General features: G+C 37.1%; 1 long non-coding RNA gene across 1 annotated transcript in view; it reads right to left on the bottom strand.

Annotated features, from left to right (window-relative positions):
* LOC136791398 (uncharacterized) overlaps positions 1 to 15,305 on the bottom strand; it is a 315,666-nt gene extending 300,361 nt beyond the window's left edge. The window contains exons 1-2 of the long non-coding RNA XR_010833355.1: positions 14,958 to 15,305; positions 10,507 to 10,589 (exon numbers count right to left, since the gene is read on the bottom strand). This is a non-coding gene — a long non-coding RNA (uncharacterized lncRNA). The remainder of the gene's footprint in view (positions 1 to 10,506; positions 10,590 to 14,957) is intronic.
* Between the last annotated feature and the right edge of the window lie 7,186 nt (positions 15,306 to 22,491).

Raw genomic sequence — 22,491 nt, forward strand, 5'->3', positions numbered from 1 at the left:
AACTGATGCCCTACCTCACATCAACATCTTTGGTTTAGAAAAGTCATTTCTACACTATGATTGCAGGTGCTTTCATATTTTATCTGTGGGAAATCCTCCCAAAACCAGAATTATGTCAAGAGTCAAAGAGAACTAATATGAAAACGCTAATAATCAAAAACTTAAAGAACATGCTTTCATCTGTCATTTTGTGACAAGAGTCTAATTTAGGTGATTTTTTTAATAGGGAAACAAATGGTAACTTGATGCATGAGTGCTATTTCAATAAACAATTGAAACTGAATTCTGACAATAAACAGAACATACCGAACTTGGAGGTGACTTGATGTAAGATTGCCCTCATGATGCATAAAACCTAAACATAGCTTTACTGAGATGTGCTTATTTTCTTCCTCCAGCATAGCTAGTAGATTTTATGTTCTCTATCACTGCATTAACTACCTGAACAGTATCCTTTAATCTAAGCATTTTTTTCTACATTTCTTATCTCATACCTTAGGTGAGCTGTATGCAATATTTACTGCCTAATTTTTGCAACATATCCTTACAAAACATGCCAGTTACATTCCTCCCACACCTGATCTATTGTCTCTGTTGATCAATCAACCATGTTGTGACGTGCAAAATACTTGAGAAAACACCAAAACCAAGGAAAATACAAGTACTTTTGTTTATCTCAACAGTCTATATATTTTCTTTTTTTGTTTGTTTTGTTTTGTTTGCTAAAGATGTAAAACCCAAAACAGCAGCATAAAGTTACCACATGCTTAGATCTCTACCTTCCTGACATCCTTCTACCTTTCTTGGTAGTTTTCATAATTCTAGATAGATATTCCTTTTTCTTGTCACTATTTCTATATGACAGTTTTCCTCCAGTACTTTCTGCGTCATCTGTGGAACCAGCCAAACCCACTTAAAACAGCCACCAGCGCTGAAATGTTCCATTTTAAATGAACCCTTTGTTTGAAGTCCTTCATTCAACATTTCAGTCCCCATGGGAATTTTTCATGCCATTTTGGATTAGTTTCTTCCAACGATTACATGACAGTTGATATGTTGTAGCTGGGTTTATCACAACACTTCCCTGATACATGTCACAACTCAGATTCTAACAACTCTTGTACAGTAGTAAAGTAACAAATTCCCAGAGTAACTGTGACAATCTTGCTTGAATTCATGCATGTTTTAAAGGTTTGGGGTTCTTTTATTTTTAGATAATAATTATGCTTCTGAAAATGTACACTGTATTCTAATTAACCATATAACTCATTTTCCACTACATAAAAATGTATTTTTTGTTCAGTAAATACACGTGTATGTACATAAAGAAGCTTACATGAATGTTTTTCCAGTGATGGATTCACCATATACTTTATCTATATTTTCTTTTTTGGTTCACCACAATAGTAGCTTTTAATACAAAATTCTTCTCGCAAAACTCATTTTAAAGTCCTTATTCTGGCTTCCTTATAATCATTTTTGATCATAGAATATCCTGAGTTGGAAGGGACCCATAAGGATCATCAAGTCCAACTCTTGACACCGCACAGGTCTGCCCAGAATTTCAGACCATGTGACTAAGTGCACAGTCCAATCTCTTCTTAAATTCAGACAGGCTTGGTGCAGTGACTACTTCACTGGGGAGCCTCTTCCAGTGTGCAACCACCCTCTCGGTGAAGAACCTCTTCCTGATGTCCAGCCTAAACTCCCCCTGCCTCAGCTTCACACCGATCCTGTCACTGGTGTTTACGGAGAACAGGTCACCTGCCTCTCCACTCCCCCTCGCGAGGAAGTTGTAGACTGCGATGAGGTTCCCCCTCAGCCTCCCCTTCTCCAGGCTGAACAGGCCCAGTGACCTCAGCCGCTCCTCATATGTCTTCCCCTCTAGGCCCTTCGCCATCTTCGTCACCCTCCTCTGGACACTCTCCAACAGTTTAATGTCCTTTTTGTACTGTGGTGCCCAGAAGTGCACACAGTACTCGAGGTGAGGCCGCACCAGCGCAGAGTAGAGCGGGACAATCACTTCCCTCGACCGACTAGCAATGCTGTGCTTGATGCACCCCAGGATACAGTTGGCCGTCCTGGCTGCCAGGGCACTCTGCTGGCTCATATTCAACTTGCTGTCAACCACAACCCCCAGATACCTCTCTGCAGGGCTGCTCTCCAGCGTCTTGTCACCCAGTCTGTATGTATAGCTAGGGTTGCCCAGTCCCAGGTGCAGGACCCGGCACTTGCGTTTGCTAAACTTCATATGGTTGGTGATCGCCCAGCTCTCCAATCTGTCCAGATCTCTCTGCAAGGCCTTTCCACCCTCATCTGACTCCACAACTCCTCCACGTTTGGTGTTGTCAGCAAATTTGCTCAGAACACCTTCTAGTCCTACATCCAAATCATTTATAAAAACATTGAAGAGAACTGGCCCTAAAATGGAGCCTTGAGGGACCCCACTAGTGACCATCCGCCAGCCAGATGTGGCCCCATTTACCACAACCCTTTGAGCCCTGCCCGTCAGCCAATTGCTCACCTATCATATGGTGTTTTTGTTTAGCTGTATGCTGGACATTTTATCCAGTAGGATCCTATGAGAAACTGTGTCAAAAGCTTTGCTGAAGTCCAAAAAGATCACATCAGCTGGTTTCCCTTGATCGACTAGATGGGTGATCTTATCATAAAAAGAAATCAAATTTGTTAGGCAGAACCTACCCCTCATGAACCCATGTTGGCTGGGACCAATGACTGCTGGGACCAATGACTGCATTGTCCCCCAGGTGCGCTTCAGTAACTTCAAGGATCATCCTCTCCATAATTTTACCAGGCACTGGCGTGAGCCTGACAGGCCTGTAATTGCTAGGGTCTTCTTTCTGACCCTTCTTGTAAATAAGACATTGGGAATGTCTGAAACATCCAACCCCATCATGCAGAGCAATTTCCTTACTATTGGGCACGAGGGCCAGATAACAGTGGGCATGGCAGCAGCCTCACACTACCACACCTGAGCAAATTGAGCAAGGCAGCCCCACCACACTGCCTCCAGTATTCCCCCCCTGCTGCCATCAGCTGCACAGCCTTGGCCCTGGGCCTGGGCTACCTGAGCCCCCCTGAAGGAAATGTGCTCAAGGGGCCCTGACACAAAGGGAGAAATACAAATTCTGGCAATGCACTTGTGCTCTCTTTCTTACTGATCTGTTGCCAATCTGCTTTTGGGTTTGTGGACATATCAAGGAGAACTAGGGCTTACTGTGTTCTTCCCTTTGGCCCCAACATCCTTGGGCTGGAATACAAGCTGTCAGCAGTATTTGTCAGCTGACAGAAAAAAAAAAAACAAAACACACTGCTTGAAGAAGTAAAACTGATACTTCAACTCCATTGCAGGTAATCATAGATCATGCTGTTCAAGGGGAGGACCTGTCATGCTTCATTTTGGTTATCCATCATCTTTGAATACAGCATTGTGAAACAAGATAAACCATAGTAACATCACAGCTATTTATGGGCAATATCCAGAAAAAAAGAATTCATATTTATATCTACTATCTTTCACATACTTACTAACAAAACTATCTGGATTTGCATGTGCATAAAACCAAAACAGGGATAGCTTATGATAATCATATAAGACCTCACAGTTTCTCTTGAGTTTTCATTGCTTTTTTCCATTTGGATTTTGACCCAGAGATGGTAACTTCTCCAGGCTAATCATATTCCACAAGTTGAACTTAAACTGTACAAAAATCAGAAATAATGTATTTTTTTCTACAAGTCTTCAATTATTTTAATTATCTGTTTGCTGTCCCAGTTAAATGCTGCTCTTGGTCCCCAGGTCTGAAAATATGTTATTGCTAATGACATGTCTATGCTTTATGTATGGGACTCTTTAAAGATACAACTGATGTTTGAAACATGAAACTGAAGTGCTATGCGGTTTACAGTTAACAAAAAACATCCATTAGTCAAACATGACAATATAAGAAGGTAATATGAATCCCGCCACTGGTCTCCTGTTTGTCTTTACAACAGTTTCTTGTGGAAAAGATACAGAATGTCCTTAATTTCGAAGCAACATTCTTGAATATGCCATTAATTCAAGCATGTCATTACTACTGGTTTAACCTTTAGCTCTACCCAATCAATAACCCCATGCTTCAGTACAAACTTTTTTTATACTAAATGCAGTTGCAAATCTCCAGTCTGTGTTTTCACCCATTCTTGCATGAAACTGAAAAGAAATCAAATCTGTAAAAGCACATTTATAGTCATCACATTTTCAGTTCAGAGGTTCTGAGCCTGTGCCAGCCTCTCTGGGGATCTCATGCTAGGAGACCACGTACTGGAGTGAGGGTGGAACAATCCAGGTCTTGAGGCTGCAGAACTGCAGGCCTCTCATATGCAGTACCAAATACAAGACTACACCAAGTGCTGAAGCCAAATTTATGAAATACTCTCCAATTTTGAAAAGTCTCAGTGCATGGGTGTTAGAGAAATTGTGAGGGCTAAAACTTTATTTTTATAAATCAGCATAAATGCAAGCATGCTTCTCTTAGAAGAAAAATTTAGGCAGTGACAACATCATCTTGAATACCTACATATCAGTCATCTCATGTAAAAATTACTCTGCTTTTGGTAGACACATAGATGAAAGATTTACAGTGCTATTACATTTCCATTTGTGCATTGGTTAAGTAATTACCATTCTGTATTTCAGCATACACAATGTTTACATGAGGTCATTGCTTTCTGAGACATTCTCCCCTGGGGCTGGATATTTCCATGCCTGGTCTTAACCTAAAGGTTAATTTGTTTGGAAAGCTGCTGTGAAATACTGTCTATTCATTTCCTCGGAAAAAGGACTTTTTATTCTTTCTATCCCGAAGCCCGTCAAAACAAAAGTATACAAGCAATTTGAACATCATCTCTGCGTGCTCAGAAGCATCTGCTAAGATTTCAGCATTTTTTAATGAATCCCCCACTGCCTAGGACATTACAATGATTAGTACAGCAGCCTGCCTTGGCAAACCCAGGGTACTGATAGGACAAAATGCAGGTGCCAAAAAAGCCCAACACAATATGCTTTACCAAAAGAAAAAATAAAAGTTAATTTTTCAAAAAAGTGTCGTTTCAAAACCAAATGGTGCAAACACACTCATTGGTGAGGTTTGGATAAAATTCTCACCTGGCACCTTCAATTTTAGCTGGCTGAGAATCTGGCCCATCATGCTGACTGCTGGGAGCAGTCACATTGATTTCTATTATTTCACAGAAATCAATCGGACTACTCCCAGCAGTAAGTGCTGCTCTTAGCTGTAAGCACTTACTTGCTCAGTCCTTAAGAATCTGTCTCTATATTATCTTTGCGCCATTGTTCTCACCTATAATATCTTCAGCCCTGAAAGGTATGTCTCTAGGTAAACAAAATAAGAAACAAAACTCACACTCATGCTGTACCATCCACCTGAATGGGTTGCCATTAGCCAGAAAGACTATTAATCTCAATGTGATATCAACTCCAAACCCACACAAAATTACTGAACTGATATCAAATGAGCAATCATGACCAATGCTATCCCATGGTATGGCTCTATATTAGGTAAAGGAGTAGTGTTTTAAAACTCATCCATCTCTGCTAACCACAGTCTGGAATAAGTTATAATGCATCTTTATTCATGGAGAAATTAAGCCAGTGTTTTCAGAACCTGAGAAATATCTGCCCTGTTAGGGCATGTTGAAATAAAAATGGAGCCCGCAGAAGCAATAGAATTTAACCCTAACACAAGGCTTTGTCAGTAAAATAGTTTCAAGACTGCCTTATTGCCTGGTGTTATTGAAGCCCATCACTGCTATTTTTGCATACAATAGCAATGTTAAAGTTAACATACTAATTTTGACTATATGCAAATCCTTTAATCAGAGATAACTCGGGTTGGAAAGAATCTCAGAAGGTTGCATCCACCTTTTTGCACAAAGCAGGGTCAGACCACATTGCTAAGGGCTTTATCCATTTGGGTTTGGAACATCTCCAAAAGCAGACACTGTGCAGCCTTTCTCAGCAACCTGCTCAACTGTCCTCGTGCAGAAAGTTTTTCATTATATCCAGACTCAACTTCTCCTGTCAGGCCTACTGTGTCTGAGCCTCCTACCACTACTCAGCTAGTTTAGGTAACGCTGCAGCAACTTAGTAAACAAATGATTCATGGCTGTAACAAAAAAAAAAAAAGACTGCAGGTCAATGATTATTTCCCATTATATCTTTGCGAAAGTATCAGTTACTCTTTTGGAATTATGATGGAGTGAGAGAGGAAGAGTGGCATTGGGATTAGCTAACTGCCTTGATTTCCCAGCTTTTGTCACTAACCAAGTACAATTGCAAGGCACTTAATATTTTATCCCAACCTTTAACTGCTTTGTTGCTGACTGTTCAGTTTTGAGCTCTTCCTCTCACTCAAGACATGATAAATTGTTTTGCATAACAAAATTACTCATGGTTTGCTAAAGCATAAACCTTTAAAAAGCATCTGGGAGCTCTAGAATGAGATAGTGTACACCGACTTACAGCTGAAGAATGGGAAAATACATTCCTGCATGTCCTTGTTTAAATATAAGGAACAAATACTTCAGTTTGGATAATTTGGCTTTCCCTGCTACAAATAAATCAATGCATAAACAGAAGGTTTAACAGGTGAATCAAAACAAGAAGTGTCCTTCTGACTCAGGAGTCGCTGTGATAAACTTCTCTAGTGTGGGTCATTTCTTGTAATTCTTACAACCACATTCTGTCTAAATAGATTGAGAGCTCTGGTTTACGATGGGGGAAAAAAAAGATAAATGAGAAAACTGTGCAGATGAAATGTAGTAGCAAAGAGCGCAGGCAGAGATGGCATAAGCATGGAAAGAAATATTCAAAGAAACTTCCAGAGTTATGCAGCTAAACAACCTCCAAAAGATACAAGCAAAATGTTTTACTGTGCAACTTGTCATGGTTTTTCTATTTACTAGTCAAAATAACATTACCAAAGTAACGTTATTCCTAGCCCACAGGCAAAAGTCAATCAGCAACTCACACTACAGTAGGGTTAGCATCATTTCCATCATTCCAAGTTAAAGCAACCATTCCGTGCCCTCTTGTGATTTCTCATAAAACCATACCTAGTTAATCGAGCTTGTTTATAGTTTGTTTTTCCTACAATATTTTTAAACAGCAGAAAACATAACATGGAACATCCTTGAATTTGGATTAACCTGAACACCCATCAGACATCTGTCTAATCCTGTGGATTAAAAGCAAATTTACTCTTCATTATTTAAAGGAAAAGGAAAAAAATAACGACAGACACTACCTGCATATATTTACATTGTATATTCGTATGTGTAGATGCATATATTGTTTAGGTATGTATGTCTATACAAAGGAGCAGAAAATGGTGACAATAATAAACATGTATTGCCATAAATACAGCACATTAGAAAATAAAACCATCTCCTAGCTCAGAAACACTTGGCATGAAACACTCTTTTTGGGGAAGAAAGTTCATCTCCATGGTCACCATATATAAAGTCGCACAAGTACCTTTTCTCCAGCTAGCAACTATGATGGAAAGAACTCTGTTGGCTACTCAGTCAGCCACAAGAGACATTAGTGGCCATGAGAACATAAATATGACTGTCTTAAAGTTTTGACTTTGAGATTGGCAGGAAAAGTAGGGCAGATGAAGCTAATACCACCACACTTCTGTGTAAAGGACTGTGTCCAAACTAAGTTTTCTGCATCTATTTCATCATTATAATTGACAGGTGGTACACTACACTTCTATCTGCACATTACAAGGATTTTCACTTTTGTTGGAATTACCCTAAGAACAGGTATTATGAAAATATCTGGGCTGACTTGCAATAATTTAATGCTAGATCAATAGCCTAATTATTTGCTCTCCTCCATTTAAAACAAACATTTCTGACTATGGGCAGAACTGATAACAGTTAGTAGACCATACCTTCAAAATTTTACAATCTGTAATCATGTTCTCAAGGAATGTTACTATAAGCATCCTATATGATACAGGTTTCCCTTGTCTGATGAAGTTCCACTAGGTATTTACTGTTGTTTTCAGTGCAGTTAACAGACAAAATAACCAATGGGAACCAAGTGGCATTATCTAAATTCAAAGCAAAGTTGGACAAAAAAATATTACCACCTACAGCATTATTTCTAGTTAAATCTAAAATCTTCAGAGATCATGTAAGAACACTGCCAGGAAATTAAGATTGAGTAACTACAAATGGAGATCACACAGCCACGAATCTAAGTTACTCTGCAGAACAAAGGCTCAAAAAAAAAAAAAACAACCTCTAGTTAGTTCCAATCTGTGGCTTATTTTTTAAAATGGAGAAATAATACTGCTGCATCCTGAACATTACATACTGACCAGATGGCCACTGGATAGATGTCTATATTAGAGGAACCACACTGCATCCTTTCATACAACAAAAATAATGTGTTTTGTTTGGATTCCCAATCAATTTTAATTCATTTTTACCAGACAATACATCAGCATCTAATGATTACTCAATTAACCTCGGAGCACCATAGTAACCTGCAAATCTCTAAGAAATGTAGTGACATAAATGGATTCTGAACCGACCAAATAACATGGATCAAACTGCATTAAAATAAAATGAAAGCAATAATAGCAAACTCCCAAAGCTGTGCATCTTCTCAGCTTCTTTTAACAATAATTAGCAATGAAATTGGAAGCATGAAGAATGCAATTTTGTGCTAGTGTCTACCTAGTAACAAGGAAAGTACTGTTTGGAACAGACTTAACTTACTCTAATGTATAAAACACAGTTAATGAAGATTTGAGTTATGTTGACGTACGTAGTTTATGAAGTAAAAAAAAATATACGTTGGCAAAAAGTCTGCTGAAGAGATTGCGTATAGTTGTAGAAAGCAGCAGACCACAAAAGAAGCTAACTTCAGGAAACAGCTGACATATAGAAGTGACCACTACTCAGCATCTATAAAAATTAGACCTACAGTAAAGAATTTGAGAGCTGAGGACTCTCAGCTAAGAACATATGGTTCTGTGAGCTGGATGTCAATACAGGAAGAGGTGATAACAAAAGCTTTAACTTCATCATCTCAGCAAAATGTGCCAAGCAGAAGTGGGAAAAAAATATCTGGTGTCCTTGAACACATCATAAAGAAAATATATTTAAGTCAATATACTGGGAAAGTTCCTTCTAGTCAAATGTTATAGCACTGTTATGAAACACCAGAAGTAAGCACGCACTAACATCAGTGGTTCATAGTGGAAACAGTTTTTTATACTGCTTTAAAATTTTAATCCTTTATTACTTGTCTACAATATCAACAGAACAAATTTTGAAAAAACTTTGGCTTAACTTTTATATGGTATGTCCCATGCCAAGAATACACACCATCATTTTATATTTGTTTGCCATCACATATTTAGCATTATTTTTTTAACATTCTATAAGAAAGTACAAAACCAGGAATGATTTTATTTTGTATAAGATCATGAAATACTTCTGATTAGCTTATCCAGACTTTCATGCACAGTTCCATTTGTATAACAACCTTTTAAGTTGATTGCTATTAAACTGAGAAGCAGTTGCTTAACCAAGGTTACTTTTTCTAATGTTCCCCCCACGTTTACTCTTCAAGGATCACTCTACTGATAAGACAGACATGGCAAAGGGATGCTAAATATCAAATGATTTTCAGAGAATTTCACACTAGTGTTGAATATAAAGCAGAAGAAGGCATGGCCAGTACATTTACAAATTGAAGTACAAAATGCATTCTTCTACGGTAATTACTGAATTATATGAGGCAGTAGAAAATTCATATGCCTGCCTTAATAGTAAAACTAAAATCAGTATGACTAGAATAATAGGAAACTGTCATGGAAAATTCTTTGTGTGTTCTGAATTAATTTCCTGGACATGTTAAAGTGTTCATCTATTTCCATGGAGAAAGGAGAGGAGTGGAGGGGGCAGGAGGGGACAGAAAAGTCCTCAAAAGGTGACAATAATTCCAGTCCTGACCTTGTTTGATCTATAAACTTGTATAAATAAAGTGATTATGAGTACATTATTAAAAATCGAGAAGAAATACAGGTATATTTAAAATTTTGTTCACCTATTTACTTCTATCACCATTTGGACTTAGAAGCTTAGATGATCAAACATTTTTTTTTCCCTGATAAAAAAACAGATGACCACAATTCAGATTTAAATTAAAAAATGGAATTTATTTGAGCACACTTTTCTTCCTTATTCCCCTGCAAAATTTAGACAGTGTGATTGTTTTCCTGCACATCTCCGTATCAGCTACATAGCACCATTTCACTACGTTCTTCAAATGCATTTCATAAGACAACACATTAAAATATTCTTCCCTCACAGTTCTATCAGTTTTCACACTGATATACTTCAGAGCAATATTATTGAATGGGTCAGGAAGATTAATAAGTTCACACAGTTACATACCTTTCGAAGCCTTCCAGACAGAGCATGCATCTCCACATTTCGTATCTTCTGTTTTGGCAGTTACCAGATACTCAACTAACACCCTTGAGGGAAAAAATATAAAAATTCTTTTCAAAAATTAATATTTAATCATGACCTTAAAGGTTCTTTTTTATTTTTATTTTTCCCCATTTCAGGCTTCAAAAGAAGGTTCTGTCTTTGTTACAGATAAGCATCCAATAAAGACAAACATCTTTTCCAGTATTCACAAACATCAGTAACAGGTATAAAGCTATCTGTTTTAGTATCTCTAGTATCTCTGCAGAATTTCCATCTAGAGCTCAGAAAAAAGATGTATTAAATATTCTTTTTTTTTTCTTCTAGTCCCTGGCAATCACTCTGCAATCATCTGTTGACTGTATCATACCATGTGACTGATCTGTACCATACAAAGTGAGAAAGTTATAAAACTGCAGTCAAGCTGAAAGAATAAATATATTAGTTATTTCTAATTCTATGGGAGGCCCAGCTAGTCCTTCATTCTCTCCCCTTTCAACTCAGTACTCTACCATTAGAAGATTATAGAGTGAAGCAAGAGACTGATTCAACATATTTACCCTACAGTCACACTATTTCTTCCTGTATCAACAGCTTGGAACTCATAAGCAAAGACCCCAAAATGCACAAGAAATTCACACCTGAATAGGTGTGGACCCAGAAAGAGGTAGTGAGATGTACTGGAACAGATTAAAAGTCTCCCAGTTTACTGCAATCTACGTATACCTAGGTATAGTCTTTGCATTAGTATCATTCTCCAAGCATTTAGTCATACCAGACTGGCACTATGTCAACAGAATGTGGAGTTGCTAGTCCAGAGACCTGAAGATACCTTTTTTCTGCACTACATTTTGAACTTTGTAATTTGTAAGAAATCATGAAGACAAAAATACTTTTAAAATTTCGCTTGATTATAGGAAATTGCAGTAAAACCTTACAGGAATGAGAATTGAATTGAAGACAACTTTTACCCTTACTATTTGCCACATACTAAGTCTTAGCTACTACTCTATAGTACTTCCACCTGAAGACAGCTTGCTTGGAACTTGCAAGCTTTTCTTGAGACCATACACTATTTACAGTAGGGCAATTTACAGTTTTTCTGCTAACATGCTTAAATTATAATAGGTCTGGCTTACAATATTTTAAAATCTTAGGTTAAAAAGTGATAAAAAATAATCTTATCCCTACTATATGCAAAAACATGAGACTATTTTAGTATATTTCTCACTCATACTACTTCAGAGACTGTTTCGAACAGGTCACTGTGAAGAATTATGATGCCATTGTGTAACCTTATGCCCTACAAATACACATTTGAGACTAACTTTGAATTTCATGCTGACTTGATAAATAATTTCTTCAGGATCAGAATATCCACCATAATGAGCCCATACCCATAATACACCACTTGAGTGGGTAGGAAAGGGAGCCTAGACTAGAGTTCAATCTCCCCAGCCTAGACAGCCAAGCACCAAAAAGACACTATGCATAATTAAAAAACCTCCCTGAAGGCTGCTCTAAATTACAGTTGGAAGCCAGAGAAACTGCTGTGTCAGGTAAAGCTTGCCACTGGCTCAACTCCAGTTTGTTTTATCCGGTTCTACAGCATTACACAAGTAGAGAAAGGTGTTAAGCTGGAAACACAACGATCTGCTCACTCACACCTGACTATAGCCCTGCTTTGTGATATCTGGTTTTGGGACAGCAAACAAGACACCAAACCTTCAGCTTTGTAATGCATCCAGGAAATATTTGAAAACTTAAAAATGTATGCTGCAAAGCACACCTGATGCAGTACTCTTGCATCACTTGCATCAGGCAGACATCAACTGGAAAACCACCTTCCACCAATGCACATAAGCTGAGCAACGACTGCTGGAATAAGGCTGCATTAATGAAGTGAAAAACACAGTTGCTCGTAGCCCCTCAGAGTTCAGCCTACAAATATAAAAAAGCTGCCTTTTTCTAGGGCACAAGTTGAAGAAAGCAGCTCACCTAAGTTTAATTAATAATCCATGCACCTTTTTTTTATGCCACCAAACAAGTATAGAAAATTTACTTCTTTATTCAGTGTTGAAAGCAGTTATTGAAAACTATATTTAATTTTTACCCAGGTCACCCTACTGCATTAATTTCCAGAGTGTTGTCTTAAAGCATTTGACACAGCAGTTCCTTATATGACCCAAAGGAATGTAATAAAACCTGACTTCACTGAAAATAGGGGAAGGCAGAAATCTTCATTCTTCTGTAATATTCCATAAAGACAAAGCCAGAACAACTTTCTTGATTAGGTATTCGTTAACAAGAAGGACATAACTCAAAACAGATGTCTGCTGGTAAGATGCTGATAAACTGTTCAGTTTTAGTTCAATAAAACAATTAAAAATGGTACACTTCTGGGTTGCATCATCATCATTTTTAACAGTGCAACATCTTGAAGAATACCACAATTTCATGGTGGTGTTTTTTTTTTTTTTTTTATAAAAACAATAAAAATACTTTTAGTAGGAACTGTAGCTGACATTAGAATTTCATTAATAGCACTGCAACTTAACACACTTTTCGTCTTGAAAGCATGATTAACTGTACAAATATATTTAGTTTATATGCATGTAGACTGAAACATTTTTTCTTGTTTTCCTCAAGATGTCTTCAATTTTTAGCATGGCTCACTGTACAGCATGCATTGTGAGCAGCTGATGCACTCAGATGAAAGCAATTCTGCTAAAACACACTGCCACTGATTTCTCAGAGGCAGCGAAGAGTTCAGCTATGTGGGCAACAACTGCTGCAAACCAAGGGAAAAATAATATCATCTTGAATCAACTTGAATGACTGCTTTGAGTCAGTCATAAAAAACCCTGATTAGCTAAGAGAATTTGAAATACTCATTTTTTCAGTTCTACAATAAACAAAATTAAATTTAAAACAAAAAAATATATATATTTTTTTTAATTCAGTTCACTGCTCTATACATGTCTCCAAGACTGCTGTCCCATTAAGCTGAGGGTCTCATATTTATCTTGGCCACCAACATACGTAAAAGATGACTTCCTTGTGGATCTTCATATCCCTGGCTAGTTTCAGCTCCAGGCAAGCTCTGACCTTTACATCTCTGATCTCTGCACACTCAGGCAGTGTCACCATATTCCTCCCAAATAGCCTGTCACTGCTTCCTTCTGTGTACTGCCTTTTTATTTGAGCTGAGTCAGGAATGCCCTGTTCTTAATGCTGGCTTTCTGCCACCATGGCTTGACCATCTGCACATTACAATGGACCGTTCTTGTGCTCTGAGGCAGCTGTCCTTGAAAACTGCCCACACCCCCAAGCCCTCCAGTCCTGTTCACCATAGGATCCTACCCAAGATCCCTAATTAAGACAGAAATGTAGTCCCCAGAGTCACAATCCTAATAAGAATTATCATGTTATCTAATAATAAAAAATAAGACTATTTGTCTTGCATTCCCATTGCCTGACTAGCATCCTGACACAAGCAGGTTTCTTAAATGTGCATTTATCATGAAGAGACCTGGCTAACATGAGCTGTTAGATAACAGAAGGAAAGAAATATGGAAGAAAAAATATTCCTTTTTCATTTCCTTATTACACTCTAAGCAACTCAGACATAATTGAATCTAAATGTATGTCTTACATACATAGTACTTACTACATGCTAAAGGGTCTTACATTCATAGTACTTCCTACCAATACAGAGCCTTACAAACAATAACAAATGCTTGGGAAAAAAAAAAGTCTTCAAAAATCAGTTCAAGTGTTGGGCACTACAGAAGAGTTAAATTTTCCAGTAAGTACGTTAAAGAGATGTGCCTATCAGTGAGTAAACACCAGTTCTGCTTTGCAATACTAATTAGATTTCTGGCCAAAGATCAGATTTCTTAGGTATGTTGATAGTTTCTAACATCTTACTACATAGTTTTAATACACAGCCTTTATATTGTTAGACCTATCATATGAATATTTTTTTTAATGAATTACTAGTGCAGAAAAAGGGAATTTTGAAATGCATTTAATGATCCATAGTAAAAGTGTGTGATATCCACTTCACAGTAGAAGGGGATCTAGTTTTAAGACAAGACTCCATAAAATATGCATTGACATGCGCATAGTACAGAGATCAGACTGCATTACAAATGCCATGTAAGTGGAACAATATCTTAAAATTTTATTTCTAAGCTAAAAAAGTCACCCTGGGCATCAAGAAGTCTATAAGACAAACAAAAGCTTCTTCTACAGCTACTCAGTAATAAGACAGCTGTTGCAATTAAACTAAATGCCTCAATAATTTATAACAAAAACAATGTGGGCTATATTTAATTGTTTTACCCCCTACAAACAGAATCATTGGACCACGTTACATCAATATAAAAAAATTGTAATATAAGGAAACTTACTATTTATTCATATCAGTCCTTCCAAAGAAGGATGAAGATTTGCAGTCTTCTTTTACTGGCTTACGAATAAAACTAAAAGCTAGTCACTCAAAACCAAAATGTGGTTTCTTAATTGATATAGAATTGAAAACCTGAACTGAAGAGGGTAGAAGAGTTGTAAGGAAGAAGAGGGAAACTGCAGAGCTCAGACAGACCAGCATGCCAGGTTCCCAGCTAGTTAGTTTGCTTTCAAAAACAAACTTCACTCCTTGCTGCTGCTTCTTAGAGCTAAACCACCCAGGCTTGAGTAATGAAGTAGGGGAACTGTTGTGCCACTTTTCCCCTATCTCAGGTGTGAACCTGATTGCTGTCCTCTGGGTGTTGTGAATAGCAGCAGTGGAGGCCACTGCACCTGCACCACTACACTCAAGTGGCCCAAATATTTAAAACTGATAATATCTTTAAAAGAAAAAGGATAAATAGATATAGCAGAAAAATGAGATTAATTGGGGGAAAGGTTGGGTCTCCTTTCTGAAGACTACCATTTCAGATTATGTGGTAAAATGTAAATCACAAATAAATTGCTTACATGATTTTCTGAACAGCTTTCAAAGTATATGCTACTTTTTGATTTTTTTTCCTCCAGAAACAACTCCTACATTGATGGCTACTAAGTTGTGGCCCACAGAATAACATGAAATACAAATTTCTGAGACTACAGTAAGCAGAAGGCAGTAACATCTTCACAATAGACAGGTGGTTCCTTAAGTGTGATTCATTGCCTGAAACGTTTGTAAATATTGTCCCAATAGAGTGATGATAGATGGGAAAATAAATTAATTGTAGCAATTTCCATTTAAACTTGGCTGTTATGAAAACACAACGTTTTAATACTAAAACATGTAGCCGCATTATTCTTAGTTCTCCTTAAAGGGCATTAATCATTTTCAGCTTCCAAAAGACAAAGCAAGGAAAAGGTGAACTTCCTCCTTTTACAGTCAGGTGGACAACCCTTCTGGAATATTATTACACAAACAAGACAAAAAGTAGTCATCTAGATTGCAGATTCACCATCTTCAAGCTATCTACAGTATATGTCCCTAGGGATGCTTTTATGCTGTGGCAAAGATGAGATAGCTTACTTACACTTATCTGAAAGTACAGGGATTTGCATTTAACAAAATCAAGTTCACAGTGGAAAGCTAATTCAAAATTATCATGCCTCAAAGAAACAACAGTTTTTCCCCTCAGCTATTAAGTTCCATTATCTTACTTCACATCAGTTGTTTTAGGTTAAGTTTATCAATCACCTCTCTGTCAATTACTTTATTTTTTTTAGCATGCACACAACAACCCTAAGAAGTATACACTGAAAACTCATCTTCTGGGAGGAACTTTCTCCATTAAAAAAAAAATCCTACAATGATTTCAATGAAACCATCACAGCACTGAATTATTTTGCTTGAGAAATTGAAGGAATGTCACAGGATTCCCTGAAAGTCTGTCACATACAAAGAAGCTCTTCATCACATGAATGCAATTGTAAGGATCAGTAGACATTTTTACTGACCTTAGAGGAAAGTTAGAGTTACATTAGAAATGCTAACTCTAGGGTGACAACATGGGAAAAGAGGGATTTTATGCTTACTGACACCATACTTAGATGATGATGAAAAACCTAAAAGTGCCCATGAATTATAAAAGATGATTATAAGATAAGTTATCAAGTCATGAATTTTTCTGTCTGCAGTAGCATAGCATGTGCTTGTAAAGAAATATGCTAGAATGTCCTGGCATCTTCTCTTCTCACATCTTTGATTTCTCAGTAAGTTTTCCATATTTCTTTCTTGGGAAGACTCTCTTAAAAGAGCCACCCAAATCAGCATATGAAATAACTAGCCTTTAGGAGAGTTAGGCATCCATCAATCCTACTACATTCAACATTAAAAATATTAAGCATTTTACAGACTGCTTTCTCATCTTCTGAACTCAAATTTCTTTTTCGGATCCATTTAGAGGCATCTGTGAGACTATCTAAACATAGGACACCTTAGACAAGATTGCTTAAGGAAAAAAATAACAGCAACCTTATTTTCAGCCTATTCACTAATTCAGATCATATTACATCAACAGAAAGACTCACTTATTATAACTTATTTGGCTAATATTGTTTAATGCAAAATATTTCCCTTAAATGGCTTGAAACTTGGCTAGCTCAGCACAGATCAAGGAGTAGATTTCCTACAAAATATTAGCAAATCATTTTTTTACTTAGACTCTATTGCTAAGGATGATGTATGGAGACTAATCTTTTAATTCTATCAAATATATGATTTCACATTTCTCCCCGTCCCCCAAAAAAATAATAAAATCAGATATTTGAAATAAGTCTCTCTCTTCCACGCTATCCATAGCTTCCTGTGGCCCATCTGCTCTCTTGCAGGTGTCTAAGTGAGATACGGATACTTGAGGCTGGTAGCAAAGTCTGTCTTCACAAACTCCATAGTGCAATTGAAGGTCCAGGTTATACCCATCTTCTCCTAAGAACACACCTCTACTGCTTTTGAACTAACTTGTCCCTTCTACAACACCTCCTTGCCCCACCGTTAACTAAATAAGCTATTCTTAAAAAACAATAGCATTATGCGGGCTCCAACTATTGCTTGGGTCTTCAGACAAAGGCATGATCAAAAGTCAGAGCTAGGACTGACCCAAGCAACAAACAGCAGAGAGCAAGACAAGGAACAGGCAGGCTTACAGCACAGACTGGTAAAGAGGAGGGGGCTGCACACCTGAGTTTAAATGGAGCCCCTGCCATGGGCAGCAGGTGGGGTGGGATCCCACATGGGGCTGATCAGGGTAATCAAGGCTATTAGTGCCTTCAGGGCTGCCTGCAGTAGAGAAGGAGAAATATGGCGCTAGAGAAAGGGGCTGCATTTATCCTTTTGCTGAAATTATCTATTTGGGAGGTTAAAAAAAGCAGTGAATTAGTCTTTGATGGAGAGAGCCACTGAATGACAGTTATCTGTTCTCCATCAAGAGAGGTGAAAACTGTTAATTTGTCTTATTTTAATCAGGATCAAGTAGATATGACAAACTGTTTCAAATCATTGCTACTCAGGGGGTTGATGAGTCTCCCAAATACATCTGTTCTTTAGTTCATTAGTAAGCTTCCAAAAAAATAAAATAGATCCTCTTTCATTAGCTTAAAAGTTCCTCTAAAATCCTTGTGGGCCCCTTCCAACTCAGGATATTCTATGATTCTATCAAAATATATATATTTTTTATATATAATATATATATATATACTGTCCTCTTTGTTCCTCTCCTTGATACTATTTTCCCAGACATGACAACTCATTTTGTCCAAGGGTAATTTTCAGTATGAACAATTACCCTGAAAAAAAATAATAATTAATAATAATATGTTTTCTGGTCCTGCTTAGTTCTGTACCTGCAGTATATAAATACACAGATGTGTAAATGACGTTAAAAATACCTTCATGATGGCAAATAACAAAATTCAAGTTCCCTTCCAAGCAATGCAGATATAGGTCTTTCAACTTTCTGATCTTCCAGTGGAATAAGCCTAAACAGCCTCCTAGACATAACCTGCTGCTTTTATTAAAGATTCTTTTCTTTCTTATTACCACTTCCCTTGATCTTCATTCGTCATGCCTGTTCTGAAGGCTCGGCTTAACTTGACTCAATTCACAATGATTTTCACTTTCATCACTTTACCTCTTTTATTTTCTGGTATAATTCAATTTATGCCCAACTTCAATTCATGAAGAGTTTTGCATTTCTCTTCTCAGTACCTGGCTCCTGGAGTAGAGGCTGAAATGAGAGGCAGGATGCTTTGTGCCTCAATTCCTGTTTGTGAACCTGAGAAGTGCTGCTGTGTATAAACCACACAGAACCAAGGAAACAAACCACATAAACAAGAGTATTTTCTGCTAAAGATTGACTTGCACTTGCTGTATTTGTGCTCCGAATTAGAATCCAGGGGACACGCATACCGCCTTTCTTTGGCTATTAGGCTACCAGTCTCAATATATGATTTCTCTTACTAATACTACCTGTAAACTCTTAAATTTTCTGGCACTATGTGCTTATTCTGAATTTCCAGAAGAAATTGCTATAGAATGGAGGGCAGTCTGGTTCTAAAATGAGCATGTTTTCTTTGGAAATTACTGCAAGCTGTAAACTGGGTGATATAGAGAAACGAATCTTCTGGTCAAAGCAAAGACTTGGGTCTCAGAAGGTGGTGCAATTTCTGTATCTCCCATGTAGTTAGGTTTTTCTGTCCCTGTTCCCCTGCTCCTGTTACAGAAGACCAACACTTCCTTTCTTCTGTCTCTACTTTTTTTTTTTTTTTTTAAGTTAATGAGCTCTTAAGGCGAGGTTCATATAGTGTCTAATACAAAAGGCTGCTGATTTCACTTCTGCCTTCTGAAGTATTATTGTAATGCAAATGATGATGCTAATCATATGGGGTGAGTACCCAGAAAGAAGGCATCTTAGAAGCATGATATAAATCAAAGAAAGGAGAAAAAAACTCATAAACAAGGTAGCCTTAAATAAAAAGCTATTCACTTTTATTCTTCGTTAGATGCTCCCTGTAGTTGGTAATGACCAGCAAACCAATGGTTGTCTTTCAAAGAAAGTCTTTGCACCTCTCGCTTCTTTGTAAAACTTTAGTCAGGTTAGAGGATTTTTGCCTTCTTTTTTCTTTTTATTTAAAACATTATAAATATTTCTTTTCCATTTTGCTCTCCCACTGCTTTAGACATTGATATGGTTATATCACAACCACAGATAAATTAAAATGACTGGTGTGAGGTTATAGATACATACGAGAACAAAAAGGCTGATGACTGAAAGGAGAGAACTGCTTTAAATTATTCATAGAACTTCTTTTTCTTTCCTTGGGTTTTTGAGAGCAATTGAAAAAAAAAAAAACCATGATGAATGAAAATGAACACTGTATGAGCAATCTGATGGTGTCAGATCCAGCATTACTGCCACGTGTATTTTCCTCTTTTGATCACTCAGTTCAGGTCTTTAAAATAGTTTACCTCTTTCTGTTTAAATGTGGAATGTAAAGATTGTCCTCTAATTCCACTTCAGAAATTTCTACAGCAGTACAATGGAGTACCTACATGGGTACAAACCCATGGGAAACATAATGTCTTCGAGACTTTTTTTTAACCTTGACAGTATCATAGAGGAGAATCCTGTATCTTCAATGTACTGAAAAAAAAAAAAAAGGAAAAAAACAAAAAAACAGGAGTAAACCCACATATTTTCAGTTTCTCTCTTCTATTTCTTGAATTAAAAAGCAAACAGTGAAAACATTTTTTTCTTAGATGTACTATCAAAGCAATGCAGCAAGCAAAATTATGAAAAAAAAAAAAGTTAATAATGCCCTTAGAGATGTCATATCAGACAGAATCCCTGATTTTATGAACAAGAAAAAAAAATATGAACAAAGATGTCAAAGGTGTGTGGGATGTGTGTGCATGTGCTTGCTCATGTAGATTTAGATGGGATAGTATGTAACATGACCTACACAAGCATACAGAATGAGTTCTGTGTCTATCTACATGCTCATTTATACAAGGAGAGCAACATGGTTACTCTCTTTTCTTGGAGTCTGGAAAGCAACATCACCATACTTTTTCCTCTTGAATCACAAGTCTTTTAAGGAAGTTCATTGTGATCACATTTGCATTTCTCCTATTTATTAGCCATACCTTCAGAGCACAGAGTAAATGGGGCAGTATCAGTTGCCAAAGCCAATCTGCAGAAATGGAAAAAGTCTTTCTTGCACATGGCTGGTGCAGTACAGGGATAGCATGAGCAACATGTGAAGCTGGCAGAAATAAGCAAATTAACAAGCAAATGCATTTTAGAGGATATTTTCCAAGAATCAAAGCATGCTATGGCACTTAGTTCTCCCTGATTTTGTGAATCATCTGTTCATAAGCTATCCTAAACCATTTCAGATCGACTGGCAGAGAGACAGACAGCTGTTTAAAGAAGCAGGATGACAGAACGACAAGATTGCAGGATGACAAGAACGCTGTTTTCTACATTAGATAAAAAAAAAAAAAAAAGACAAAAAGACATTCCAACTGTTACCACTAGGTTGCAGCAGGGAGCGCAGGGGAAATGATAAAAATTTGAAGCACAAAGGTAATATATATATATATATATATATATATATACACACACACACACATACTTATATATATACACACATACATATATATAAAGGCATTAGAAAGTTACTTATTTTCACTGATGTGTCCAAGGCCACCAGGATTTATATTCTAGGTGTTTCTGTTGAGGAGGTTTAAGGTTTCATCTGTATTCCCAACAATGTTACAGTTCAATGATGGGGTGCAGCAGAGAAGCTTTCTTTTTCCTCCCATGATTTTGATAATATTGAGGGCTGAAGGAGTTCATTTTCTTCTTAACTCAGTCTAAAATTTGGCACACATGTTGATAAAAAATATGATGAAATTGCCTTGACTATTGATTTATTTAGTTCTGTAATACAGTTTGATTAATTCGTTTAGTGAAATTGTTTCCTTCTTTTTTTTTCCTGGTTTAATACTTTTGGATTTGATTCTCTCTTACTTTATCATTTTTAATTGGTTGGCATGAAGTGTTATAAGTCAGACTGACAGCCTCAGACAGCAATTTTCTACATAGTTTAAACAAATATAACTACCCATCTAAGTTGCAAATAGGTGCAAAGTCAGCCTGTTACTGACCCTTGTGATGCCTCCGGAAGGGTGCATGGATGTGAATTTTGCAGCACTTTAAGTGTTCTGAACTCTTCTCTGTTTCTACTTCTGCTTTGCAGTTTACTCTCTCAAATAACTACAATTGTGCTGTGAATCAGATGAGTGGAAAGACTCCAGTATAGGAAAAGAGGAATAGATTAGAATCCCTGAAGGAATCTCGCTCCACTGCCAGTGTGTACATGTAAAGTTCATGAAATGAAAGCATCATGCAAAAGATTTCATCCATGCATAAGAGACAGCCTCAGGACTGCATACATCTTGAAGAATACTACATGCAAAGAAAGTGTCCATAAATAAACAGTTGGCTTCTGTCTTCTCCTTGTCACAAAAGGATCATAGAGTTATCCGTTTTTCCCATTATCAGTCCCCAGTAGTCATGGCTAACAGAAACCTTCTATTCATCGTATTTAATGTGACTTTGGATCCAGCTCTCAGTGGAAACAAAGAAAAGAATTATATATACTTCCATGGGTTTGGGTAAGATCATCTCAGCTGGAAAATAAGATATATCACATAACATAGGAAGTACCAGAAGCTTATCCTGCAGCAATATTCTGCCAGTGTTTGTCGAACAGGTTTTTTTTCACTCTGGTTTAACTCTGATGCTAATATTTCATTCCTCCTGGCAAAAAAATGTAAACCAAATCCCACTGCAATGAATGAATGAAAACACTGTTGGCTAAAATAACTATAGTTTTATAGGATTTCTCATTGATAAATCAGTGACATTATTTTTCAGG

Source organism: Anser cygnoides, chromosome 8 (genome assembly GCF_040182565.1).
Source record: "Anser cygnoides isolate HZ-2024a breed goose chromosome 8, Taihu_goose_T2T_genome, whole genome shotgun sequence".
Classification (NCBI taxonomy): domain Eukaryota; kingdom Metazoa; phylum Chordata; class Aves; order Anseriformes; family Anatidae; genus Anser; species Anser cygnoides.